Source organism: Cupressus sempervirens, chromosome 7 (assembly GCF_028749045.1).
Source record: "Cupressus sempervirens isolate cs-2001-9-10 chromosome 7, ASM2874904v1, whole genome shotgun sequence".
Lineage (NCBI taxonomy): Eukaryota > Viridiplantae > Streptophyta > Pinopsida > Cupressales > Cupressaceae > Cupressus > Cupressus sempervirens.
This window is the reverse complement of record NC_143124.1, coordinates 930,512,098-930,524,377: the sequence shown is the minus strand read 5'-3', so window position 1 is coordinate 930,524,377 and position 12,280 is coordinate 930,512,098.

Genomic DNA, 12,280 nt, shown 5'->3' with positions numbered 1-12,280 from the left:
TGTTAGACCAACCTATCATCATAGGATTTTCATTCCTAATAAAATTGCTAGAGAGTATTAGAAAGTCTTGACCTAATGACTTACAATCTTTAATTGTTGATTCTAGATCCTTGTTCTGCTCTGTCTGCTTTGATCCTTGCTTGATATGATATATCTCTTCTTGAAACTCTAATTGCTCTATTCTAATCAACTAAATTCTATAATGTTTCTCTTCCTTTCTAAGTCTTTAAACACCCTTCTGAACTTTTCTATAGTTCACCCATACACTTCTCGCATGCACACATACAATGGGGTTTCATCCTCCTTTTAAAGACTTCAAAGACTTAGGGTTAGTTATGAATCTATGATCCATATTCATTCTTCATTTCTTGCTCAATTTATTCACTTTTCTTATTTAATTCATTCACTTTTCAATTCATTCACTTTTCTACTCGGCACATATAGGAATTTTTTCTCATTCAACTCCTATAGTAATTTTTTCTTGCTCGGCATCTATACTTTTCTCGACACCTATAGTGACTCGACATCACTTATCACTCAGTACTTGAACTTTGCTTGGCACATGAAGTTCACTCGGCATCATCTTTGAGAATTGGTTAAGTGTGTTGACACTCAATTGTCAAAACCAATCTGAGACCAACATCTTTATGTGACCAATTTTATTGCATGCAAAACATCTTCCAATAAATTATCTTCTCACCTCTTTAGGTTCTTCAAATTGTTTAGGTACTTCCTTATTTAGATCTTGTTTTTGTTGTTTAGGTTTTTGGATTACAAGATCTGGTTCCTCAATAACTTCATATGTCTTAGACAATTCACCTTCATAGTAACCAATACTAGTCTTATCATAAGTAGATCTTTGTTCCATGATCTTCTCATTAAGTTTTTTAGTGCTATAATACAACTTCTCAAGATGTTTCTTTGTCTATGTAAGCTATCCTTTCACAATAGTATTATACTTCTCAAGTTCTATATATTCTAGCTTTGTAGTCTCAAGTTCATATGTCAACTCGATAAGTTTAAATTTCATATCTACAATCTAGATCTCAAATCTAATTGACTTTTCTTCTTATCTTCTATCAAGCTCATCTTAATATTGGCAATTTTAAGTTCATTCTTTAGCATCTCATTTTCCTTCTTTAGCTTAGACACTATATCACTATCCTTGATTTGATCATTTGATTCATTCTTCTCAGAATTAGTGGATTCAATCTCCTTTTTCAACTTCTAAATGTAAGATTTTTCCTATTTTTATTTGTTCTTCAAACTATCTCTTTCTTTTGTGATTACATTAAGTTCCTCAAGTATTTCCTCTAGATTCTTTTACAATTTATCTATATCCATAGTCATCTTACTCAAGCTATTAAGTTATCTCTTAGTAACTATACTCTACTACCAATTGTTAGAAATAGGAAATACTTTTGGGGAGGGGGGGGGGGGGGGGGGGGGGGGGTGTGTGGGGTTGAATCAGTATTTCACAAACTATTTCCCAACTTCTACATCTTTTACAATCTTAAAGCATGTGCATGTGATTAAACTCAAAAGTAAACATAACAGTAACATAGTGTAACTATAATGCCATTATTTGATAACTAGGGAATCCCTGGCCAAGAGGAAACCTCAGTAGGGATGGTGTTGGAAGTCTATTGTGAAAGTAAGATAATGAGAGGGAGGGGTGAATTAGGATCTATAACACTTTAATCTCTTTGAAATAAATCAACTGCATTCACCATTAACACATCTCTTATCATAATCATATATCCATATAACCATAAACTGAAATAGATAAACTATCCATCACATGTATAAACATGAAAGTAAATGTAAATGCATAACACAAAAGACTTGGTTACCCAGAAACCCTCCAAGGTGAAGGTAAAAGTGGGTTGGGGATGACACCGACAAATCTTCACTACTACAACAATAAAGTGTGCCTATTAAGGCTACAATGTTTGACCACTTCTGGTGATCTACCCTGTGAGGTGTCTTCCATGGTAAGAGCTTACAAGACTTATTTAGTCTACCTTGATTAAAGGATATAGACTTATAACTAAGTAAGTACTTTGTTACAAGATTTGAATAGGCCTATTGGGACCACTCTGTTAAGAGATTTACCCTAATTCACTTGCTAGAATGTATCAGTACCTAATCCTTTGATTAGCACTCTGATGCTAGATTACAAATCTCCTCTATCCAATTTTGATTTGATCTCCTTATTGATAAACTTCATTTTATCCTTCACTACTAAGTTTCTTTGTCTGATCTCTACTTCTAATCATCAAACATAACCTCCTTTTCTCATACACTTGTTTGTTCAATCTCTTGTTCATCTCTCTTGTTCCCACTGATTTAGGGTTTTCACCCTCTTTAAATAACCAGCTAGAGAAAGTTCTAGATCATAATCAATGATCCAGATTTCTCCCTTTTTCCACTTAGTCCTTTCATTTTTTTGATTGGTTACACTACCTTCATAGGGATTGATGACCTCTAAAAAAATGCATAAATATTGAAATTAGATTGTTGAAGTAAAGAAGATTGATGAAACTATCATGGAACAATCCTTATTTTGTCACTGATGTTAAACCTACTACTTGGTGAGATAATTTCTTACTTTGTTCTGAATGCTATCATTTGTTTGATTGATGAAGAGGATTTGAAAAGAAAAGATAACAAGAGAACCTAGAGAAAGGTTGATTTATTTGGTGTATAAAAGGAGCACTAAGACCAAGGAATACATTGATGATATTGTTTATTATTTATCTACTTAAGCATATAATGAAAGTATACTTGAGAAAAGACTAGAAGGAGGTTAAGTAAAGAAAAGTGTAAGCAGAGTAAACTTAGCTCATGCCAAGTAGAATTCAGTATGTGTCATGTGTCAGAAAGTTAGTAGGTGTCGAGCATTAGAAAAATATAGTAAGTGTTGAGCATCAAGGAAATGACAGTGGTGATTGGTCAAGGAAGATTTAGTTAATGCCGAGCAACCCAGTGTTGGCTGAGCATCAGAAGACTGTAATTTCCAAGTGAACAATGTGGATGTCAAGTGACAGTAAAATGTTCTAGATCAAAGATTTGACAAATATGAACTGACAAAGTTGATTTCTTGAATTTTGTGAAGCATGTGGAAGATTTCTATGATGAGTTGGTGGCACAAAATTCAAGATAAACCATTTTGAGGAGAATTCAAAGAAGATTGTACAAGAAGTTTCTAGAAGGGACTAAAATGGAAAAAGTGGGTAGATTCATTGAATCTTACCTAACCCTAGAATGGATGATTGTTGTTAAGTGGAAGAAGATCTAAATTCTCTATTTATAGAGATAGTAGGCCTAAAGAAATAATTTTCATGTGCACTAACTTAAGGACGACAAGAAGTCTAGGGTGTTGCTTCATGTGGTGGCAGAACAAAAGAGTTTGTAATTAGCATGGAAAGAAAGAAGACTTAATAGGTTGAAGGCTTAAAGGGTGAACAAGAAATAAGAGATGAAGGGTATGAATTCCAAGTAGAATGGAGGATTGAACCAGAGATCTGTAATCTATACGTGACTTGTGTTTTATTATCATATCAAGTCCTACTGCAAATTTCTTATCATTGTATTAGTCTAGATAAATCCTTTGGATTCAGGTTTACCTAACAGTCATTAGTAAATCCTTTAACAAGGTGACATTCTAATGGAATGTTCTAAAGTGCTCTAATAAGGCTCACTCCTAATAGGATGATTGAAATCCTTTAACTAGATCACATTTAACAATGTGCATTGTAACCTTTAATAGAGTTGGATCCTCAAAGATCTCACTTGAGAAGAGTGAAAATTAGTAGCATGTTATTGGTGTTTTTCCCAAATTGGGTTTCCACATAAAATCCTTGTGTCAAAATGTGTGTTTGATTTTTTGGTATTGCATGTTTACATTTTTGCAAATTTATTTTGACATAAGACAACAATATGCATATGTTTAATATATTGAATGGTCAATGCATGCATAAGGATAAATTACGGTACTAAAATGCTTTATTTGTACATTTGGACCTTAGATAACTTATTCACCCCCCTCTCAGTTATCCTAAAGTATTGTAACAATTGGTATCAGAGCACCAAGTGCTTGCGAAGAGAAAGTTTGAAGGTACTTAAAGCTAAACATCAAGATGTAAAGAAAGGAGGTACCCAAACTAAACAAGGATAATTTTCTTGCATAGAAAAGCTTGATGAAGATACATCTAGGAGTTCTTGGAGATTATGCATAGTCAAATATCACCACTAAGCATGTTGATCTAGTTGTAGCCCCAACTACTGATCAATTGAAATAGAAGAAAGAACACAATCAAGAAATGTTAGAGATTGCATCTACCCTAAGCTATTCAGAGTTTGATGACATCAAAGGATGTGATATTACTAAGAATATGTGGGATGCCCTATAGATGATCTATGGAGGAGACAATAATGTGCTAAGAGCCAAAGCTGAAATCCTTGGAGGAAATTTTGATGAAATGAGAATGCAAGAGGGTGAGACTATAGTCTAGTATTATGCAAGGATCAAAGATATTGTTAATGCTATTTGAGGATCTAATGGAAAGATTGAAGAGAATATTGTGATGAGAAAAGTATTGAGAACCCTACTGCCTATCTATGCTATTAGAGTCTCTTCTATACAAGAACTAAGGTGTACCCCTGGTAGAAATTTGACCCTTGAAGGACTGGCTAGTAGACTCGCTACTTCTGAACTTTCAAATTTTGATAATTTCAAATCATAAAATGTTGAATATGCTTTTAAAGCTAAGCTGACACTAAAAGAGCCTAAACATAAGAAAAACAAAAAGGCCAAACCTATTGCTAGTGATAGTGATATAGATGATGAAGAGCTAGAAGAACTGGAAGCATTGCTAGCTAGGAAGTTTTGTAGAGGTAGAGGAAAATACAAAGGTAAGTTACCTATCATATGCTTTAATTGTCATGAGGTTGGTTATACTGTAACAAGATGTCCTGATAAGTAAAACAACAAGAATGAAGAAAAGGTCAGAGGTAGAAAAGATGGTAGTAACAAAGGCCACAAGGACAAGGGAAGGAAGGATTGATATATTGTTGAAGAAGAATCCAACGATGAATCTAAAGATCATGATGATGAAGTTGTCTATGTTTCTATTAAGGGTGATTTTGACGAAGATGTAGCAAATTGAATTAATATCTTATCTAAACAAAAGTGATAGATGGATCATTAATAGTGGATGTTCACATCACATGACTTGAGACAAAAGTAAGTTCATTACCCTTGAGTATTACAATGGAAATAGTGTTAGATTTGGTAATGATGCACCTTGTTTGATTAAAGGAAAAGGATTAGTAAGATTGAAAGATAAGATCATGTGTGGCAATGTTTACTATGTTCAACTTCAAGTTCAAGTTTAAAGTTCAAAATTGGGCCAACAAGTTCAAAGTCAAAGTTCTAGGTTTTGGCATGCAAGATGAAATTTAGATCTTTGAGGTTCAAGCTCTCTCACCAATAAGAAATGATAAAAGTGATGGTCAGCCTCTAGTCATTTGATCTATCTATTCACATATGCTAGAGTTGAACTTGAATATTGAATCACAAAGTTCAAGTTTGAGTTCAGAGTTTGAAAGGTCACTTTGTTATGCATAAAATACAAAGAAGATCTAATGTTATAAGTTGCTCGAGAGTCCAAGATCTGAGGTCAAAAGGTGGTGGTGAATAATGGGTCATGTTCTTTAATGCAAAAGGTTCAAAGCAAGAAGTAAAATAACTTCATTACAAGATGGGTTAAGATAATTCCAAGCATACCAAAGTTGGCAAAACTCTTTCATATAGTAAGCATTATACTAAACTCATATTTGCACCAGCTTCAAAATATCCATTTATGGTCATCAAATGCAAAAATAGGTACAATAGTGAAGCATTCAGAAAATTAAATTCTTCATTCTATTTTGGAAGGCAGACAGTATTGCAAGGAACTATCGAACTTGAACCTAAACCAAAAAGTTCAACTTCAACTTCAAAAGCACAAGCTCATTAGTTCAAAAGCACAAATTTTTTAGTTCTTTAGGATTTTAGACCTTAATGACTCTAAATATCATGATTATGGATCAATTGATCATGCTTGATAATATGTCCACCATCTATTGGTTTATAAAGATGGAGTAACTGAGACCAATTTTGCTAAGTGAAAGTTAATCATGGACTTTCTACAATCAAAAAAATCAATCTCGGTGCAGGGACTATAACTTTTTATCCTACTATTGGATTTTTCTCAATTTTGAATTGTAGACATCTAAATTTGTCCAAAACCCATTTCATGACCAATTAAATAAATATTTATTATTTATTTAATTCCCCTACCTTAATTAAATAAATTTTACATTTATTTAATTATCCTAGCCTTTCCTTGATTTAAATAAGCTAAGGTTTATTTAAATTCAATCCTTCCACTTTAATTAAGTATTCGTTTACTTAATTAATCCTTGCCTAAATCCCTCTTGGAATTAAATATTACATTTAATCCTATTTGAGCACATGGTGTTGAGATAATGGGTGTTGCACACATTGCATAATATTGTTATTTTATTATTTTATTTTATTATGTAATGTTGTACCTAGATGGACGTGCAACATGTAAAGATTCCCATGGAATATTTTTTGATGAGTTGTATTGTAACATTGTGAAAATATTTCATGTAATTATTTAATATTGGGGAAAAAGAATTAAATGCCCAATATTAAATGTGGGGTCAGTGGGTTAGGTAGCACATGGTTTATGTAATACCACTTGGTGGTTTTGTGGGACTTGCTACTATATAAGCAGCCACAAGGGTATTTGTTATAGAGAGAGAGAGAGAGAGAGAGAGAGAGAGAGTGACAAGGAGAAGACAAAAGGCAAGAGTCAAGCAGGACAAGGCTTGACAGGTTAGCCAAGGGAGCATTTGTGAAGGTTGAAAGCATGGCATGGGATGTGTGGATTCATGCTTATTCACATAGTTTGCTCTGTTGTGGCTATGGCCATGAAGGCTTCCATGGTTGTATGGCAATGGTATTTTTGCTAAATAATACATGGTGATGGATGTTTTTCCCTCAGTGAGGGTTTCCCGGGGTATATCTTGTGTCACATTTTATGGGTATGTTGTCTATTCTCTTGCATGTGGATTTTAATTTCATGTTTATTTCAAATCTGTTATGGGTTATGTGGAAATGGTTATATTCTTTGTTGTCAAGTTTCCTTACAAGTGGTATCAGAGCTATGGTTTTATTATTGTAACCCTAGATTGAATCCATGTGAATGCATGAGAGGATAAAAGAAAGGGCAAGATATATGAATGATTTATTGCAGATCTGAGGGTTTTGGGTTTGCTGTTATGATGGGATGTTAAATGATTTGGGCATGTGAAATTGTTGGAGAAAAATATTTTTTGGATGTTTCATTTAAATGAGGGTTTTGGGGGGTAGCATGCAAAAATGACCTCCTGGGTAAAAATAGACCTCACCATTGGATCCGGGTCTACATTTTCATAAATTTTGATATATAATATGCCCTAGTTTGGCCATGTTCAGAGGAAATGAAAGAGTTTTTTGGTTTCAGCCCATGATGGCCGTCAAATTTAATCTCGTCGAAATTTTCGTCACTGAAAAAATAAAAAATGAAAAATCGTACTGAAAATGGTAAAAAGACTGTCTTAGTAAAATGGCCATAACTTTCTCTCAAAATATCAGATTTCAGAGTTCTTGCAGGCGTTGGAAAGTTAATTTAGAGCACTACAAGATGGTATAGGTTTGGTTCTATGATTTTGAAATTTTGTCAGGTTTTAAGAGCCCTAAATTTGGATGTTGTTTATTTTGAGCACGGATTAGGGCATAACTTGGGCATACAGAGTCGGATTTTGGACTTCGAGTAGTCAATAGAAAGCTCTTGGAGAGCTCTACACATTGGTTTAGATTTGGTGCAGGTTTGACATGATTTATTTATTGATATATTAATCTGAACAATTTATAGGTATATTTTGACTATGGTAACTTGTGAGTTTATGGCATTGGAGATTTAAGTTTTGATGTCATTGTATACTCAAGTTTGGCCTCATGATGATATGGTTATCAGTGTTTGGTTTGGATATGCATGATGACTTGTTGGGTCTACAAGTTGTGCAGTGTTGTAAGCGGTCTATACTTATAGGTTGCATTTATAGCTTGGTTATGGGTTGTCTTTGCCCATTGATCTTTCATTATTGATGCATATTCAGATTGGTGGCTTGGATTTGGGTTGTCTATGCCCTAAGTCACATGATTTTATCTTCATTTAGAAAGGATGAGATGTTGTTACCAGGTATAGTCATGGTAGAGGATTGTGGTTGACTATGCTGACAGGTTGGACATATTGAGAGCCAGATGCTCGGTTCATGGATGTGATCATGGTGTCATAGATTTTGGCATGACATGATTGGTTATACAGGTACATCCTTGATGTTCATTAGCTTGGATTTCTGATTCAGTTATGGTGGTATATCTTCTTGGTTGAGGATCATGGTTATTTGGTTTCTTTTGAGGAGCTCATGATGTGCACTTTGAGTTCTTTGATAGTTTGATACCTTGGTTGATTCTCATGGTTAGAAGATGGTTTTTCATCATTATGTCATGGATAGCTTGGATACACGGTTTAGTGGGAGCTTGTGACAGTGATGGGGTGACAGTGCAGGATTAATTCCTGGTTTGGTTTATATCTTCTTGGTTTGGAGAGGGTGGATTTTATGATGCCATAGGTGATGTGGTACCACGGTTGAGTGGGAGTTGTTGGCATTGATATATTTATTGAGTGTTTGCAGATGTTGGAGGTTTGTCTTAGATCCTGTTGCTGCAGAAGCGTCTTTGACATTTGCATGGTGCACTTGTTATCTTCATGGTGTTTGAAGATGGTTAGATCTTGAGGACTCATGGAGTTCTTGGTTATCTTCATGGTGTATGGAGATGGTTCTTCCTAGTATGTGGAGATGGTTTTCTTCATGGTGTGTGGAGATGGTTGCATCTTGAGGACTCACAGGGTTCTTGGCAAAGGTGTGGTTTATGCTTTTATTTGGCATGTTATCCTTGGTGTGAGGATGGTTTCATTATTATGTCATGGTATACTCTTGATACACATTTAGATTTATGACATGTTATGGTGTGTTCATATGGAGCATGTTATCTCTTTAGTTGAGATGGTAAGATCATGTTGTCATGTTTATGTTCCTGAGGCCATGGTTGGAACTTTGACATTGATCTTGGTTTAGTTTCTTGGTATTGAGTACACTGATCATAAGCTGGATACTTCATGATATTGCTATGTTGCATTTTGAGTTGGCATGGATTGATTGGTTACAGGTGCTCATGGATACTTAGAGACGGTGGTGATGTCAATTTCTCTTAGATTAGAGAAGTATTTGTTGGGACGGTTGATGGTTTCAGCAGAAAGTCTGAGGGGCAGTCACCTGATATGGACTTGAGAGGAGATTGTTCTTAGATGAGTCTTGGTTGGAGACTTGGGTATCTTGATGAGCATTCTCATTCCCCACTCTTGGTCTACTCGGCGGTTTGCTACTTGAGAGGTATAGCCCATTGTTTCTCTCAGTTGCATTATATTTATGCTTGTCTTTCATGGATATGGATCTTGAGCTATGGTACATGAGTTAGTTCTGGAGGGTTCATTCGAGAGATGGTTTAGCATTGGTTATCTCCATGTGCATATGTTGTTATGCTGGTTGAGTTTGGGAGATGGTTTTATATTGGGAATTTTCCTTGGTTTAGGAATGGTTTATTGAGTTTGATCTTCTTGTGAGAGGCTTACATCCATGATTAGTTATATGGTATGCTTTGGGTGTTGTTGAGGCTTCTTGTTGGGGTTTTATGGAGGAGATCATAATTGCACAGTTTACATCTAGAGGTGTGTGTAGAAGGACATGATACAGGTTATGATTTGCATGGTTTCTCTGGTCTTGGTTATCTTCCTAGATGTTTGGTTTTGCTTACACTGGATTTGAGATTGGTCAGAGATTGTGATCACTAGTTTGTGCTCATGTTTATCATGTGAGAGATGACATGGTTATTCCTTTATCTCTTTCCTCTGTTGGTTGTGGTGAACTTGGGAGAGCATTGGAGACTTGTTATGAGAGTTGTTCTTGCAGGATATTAGTTTATGTATTGTGGATGTCCTTGATACTACATGGATTCACTTCTTTGAGATGTGTTGAGTGGATTGGTTATAGATTTGACATTATCTTTTGCAGTGGGAGCTTCTTGGTATATATGTGGTAGGTATTGCTCTTGAGGCTTGTGATTGTAGGTTATAGATTGGATATGTCAGTGATATGAGATTCACTTGTTAATACCTTTGAGGTATGGATAGTTGGATGGGTTTGGCACTTGTTGTGGGTGCTATTTCAGCTATGGATATTTTGACAACTACGGATACATGTGATTACCTTTGGATGAGGTTATTTGTGCTTGGAATTTCAGTTGGTACAGGATTTTATGATCTTCTAATGCGACAGGTTTGGTGGTTTTCTCTTTGGATGGCTTCTATGTATGTCCAGTGGGAGTGGCATAATAGGAGGTGAGTTCATTCATGTTTGAGATGTTGGATACTTTGATTTTGTTGCGGGTACCAGGATGGAGCACTTGGTGTATTTTGATCCATGATGGTGGATGTGCTAGGAGGGATTGTTCCCTTGTTCATTTATGTGGCTACAGATTGACCCTATGCAATGTATACAACAAGTGGGAGATTGTTGAGATAATGGGTGTTGCACACATTGCATAATATTGTTATTTTATTATTTTATTTTATTATGTAATGTTGTACCTAGATGGACGTGCAACATGTAAAGATTCCCATGGAATATTTTTTGATGAGTTGTATTGTAACATTGTGAAAATATTTCATGTAATTATTTAATATTGGGGAAAAAGAATTAAATGCCCAATATTAAATGTGGGGTCAATGGGTTAGGTAGCACATGGTTTTAGCACATGGTTTATGTAATACCACTTGGTGGTTTTGTGGGACTTGCTACTATATAAGCAGCCATAAGGGTAGATGTTATAGAGAGAGAGAGAGAGAGAGAGTGACAAGGAGAAGACAAAAGGCAATAGTCAAGCGGGACAAGGCTTGACAGGTTAGCCAAGGGAGCATTTGTGAAGGTTGAAAGCATGGCATGGGATGTGTGGATTCATGCTTGTTCACATAGGTTGCTCGGTTGTGGCTATGGCCATGAAGGCTTCCATGGTTGTATGACAATGGTATTTTTGCTGAATAATACATGGTGATGGATGCTTTTAGAGGCTGGATTTTTTCCTCAGTGAGGGTTTCTTGGGGTATATCTTGTGTCACATTTTATGGGTATGTTGTCTATTCTCTTGCATGTGGATTTTAATTTCATGTTTATTTCAAATCTATTATGGGTTATGTGGAAACGGTTATATTCTTTGTTGCCAAGTTTCCTTACACATGGCTCCTACATTTAACCCTCACCTAACCTCACTAGCCTACCTAACCCATCTTGCTAAACCTACCCACTTCCTTAATCATGCTTGCTTTGTATAATCATCCTAGCTAATCTCCTCTTAATCCTAAGTGTATTCTCTCACATGTGTGAGGAATCCTCACACATGTGTGAGAGATGTTCACACTTTCCTTATCCCTCATGTCTTGCATGTCTCTTGCACACTTTTCCTCTTGCATGAGAGTCAAGGTGTCTCTCACATGTGTGAGAAGCCATGCCTTCTCACACCTCTTGCACACTTGTCCTCTTGCATGAGAATCAAGTTGTCTCACACAGGTGTGAGAAGCCATGCTTCTCACACCTCATTGATCATGTCACCATCAAAGGTTGCTCACACATGTGTGAGCATGTTGCCCCCTTTGAATGGTCAAAACCCTAATCCATGTGGAGTCTACTTGGCCTCCACCTCATTGACACCTCATCAATCCTGAGGGATCCTAGCCCTCCATCTTGCATTCGATCTTAGCCGTCTGTTGCATCCATTTTCCTATAAATGGAGAGCCCTCTTCTCATTTTCAAGGAGCACTATCTACCTTATTGTTATGTTGCTAGACTTGTGAGCAACCACATCCCATGAGCAATGAAATCATCTAGATTTGATGGTTTCATGAGGTTTGCATAGTGCTATTTTGTTGTTCATTTATATGTCTTCTTTCATATTTTGAGGTTTTGCATGATAATGTAGGAAGATGCATTAGTTGTTTAGTGTTTTCCTTTAGTTACATTTTTATACAACACATTTTGGCATGCTTGG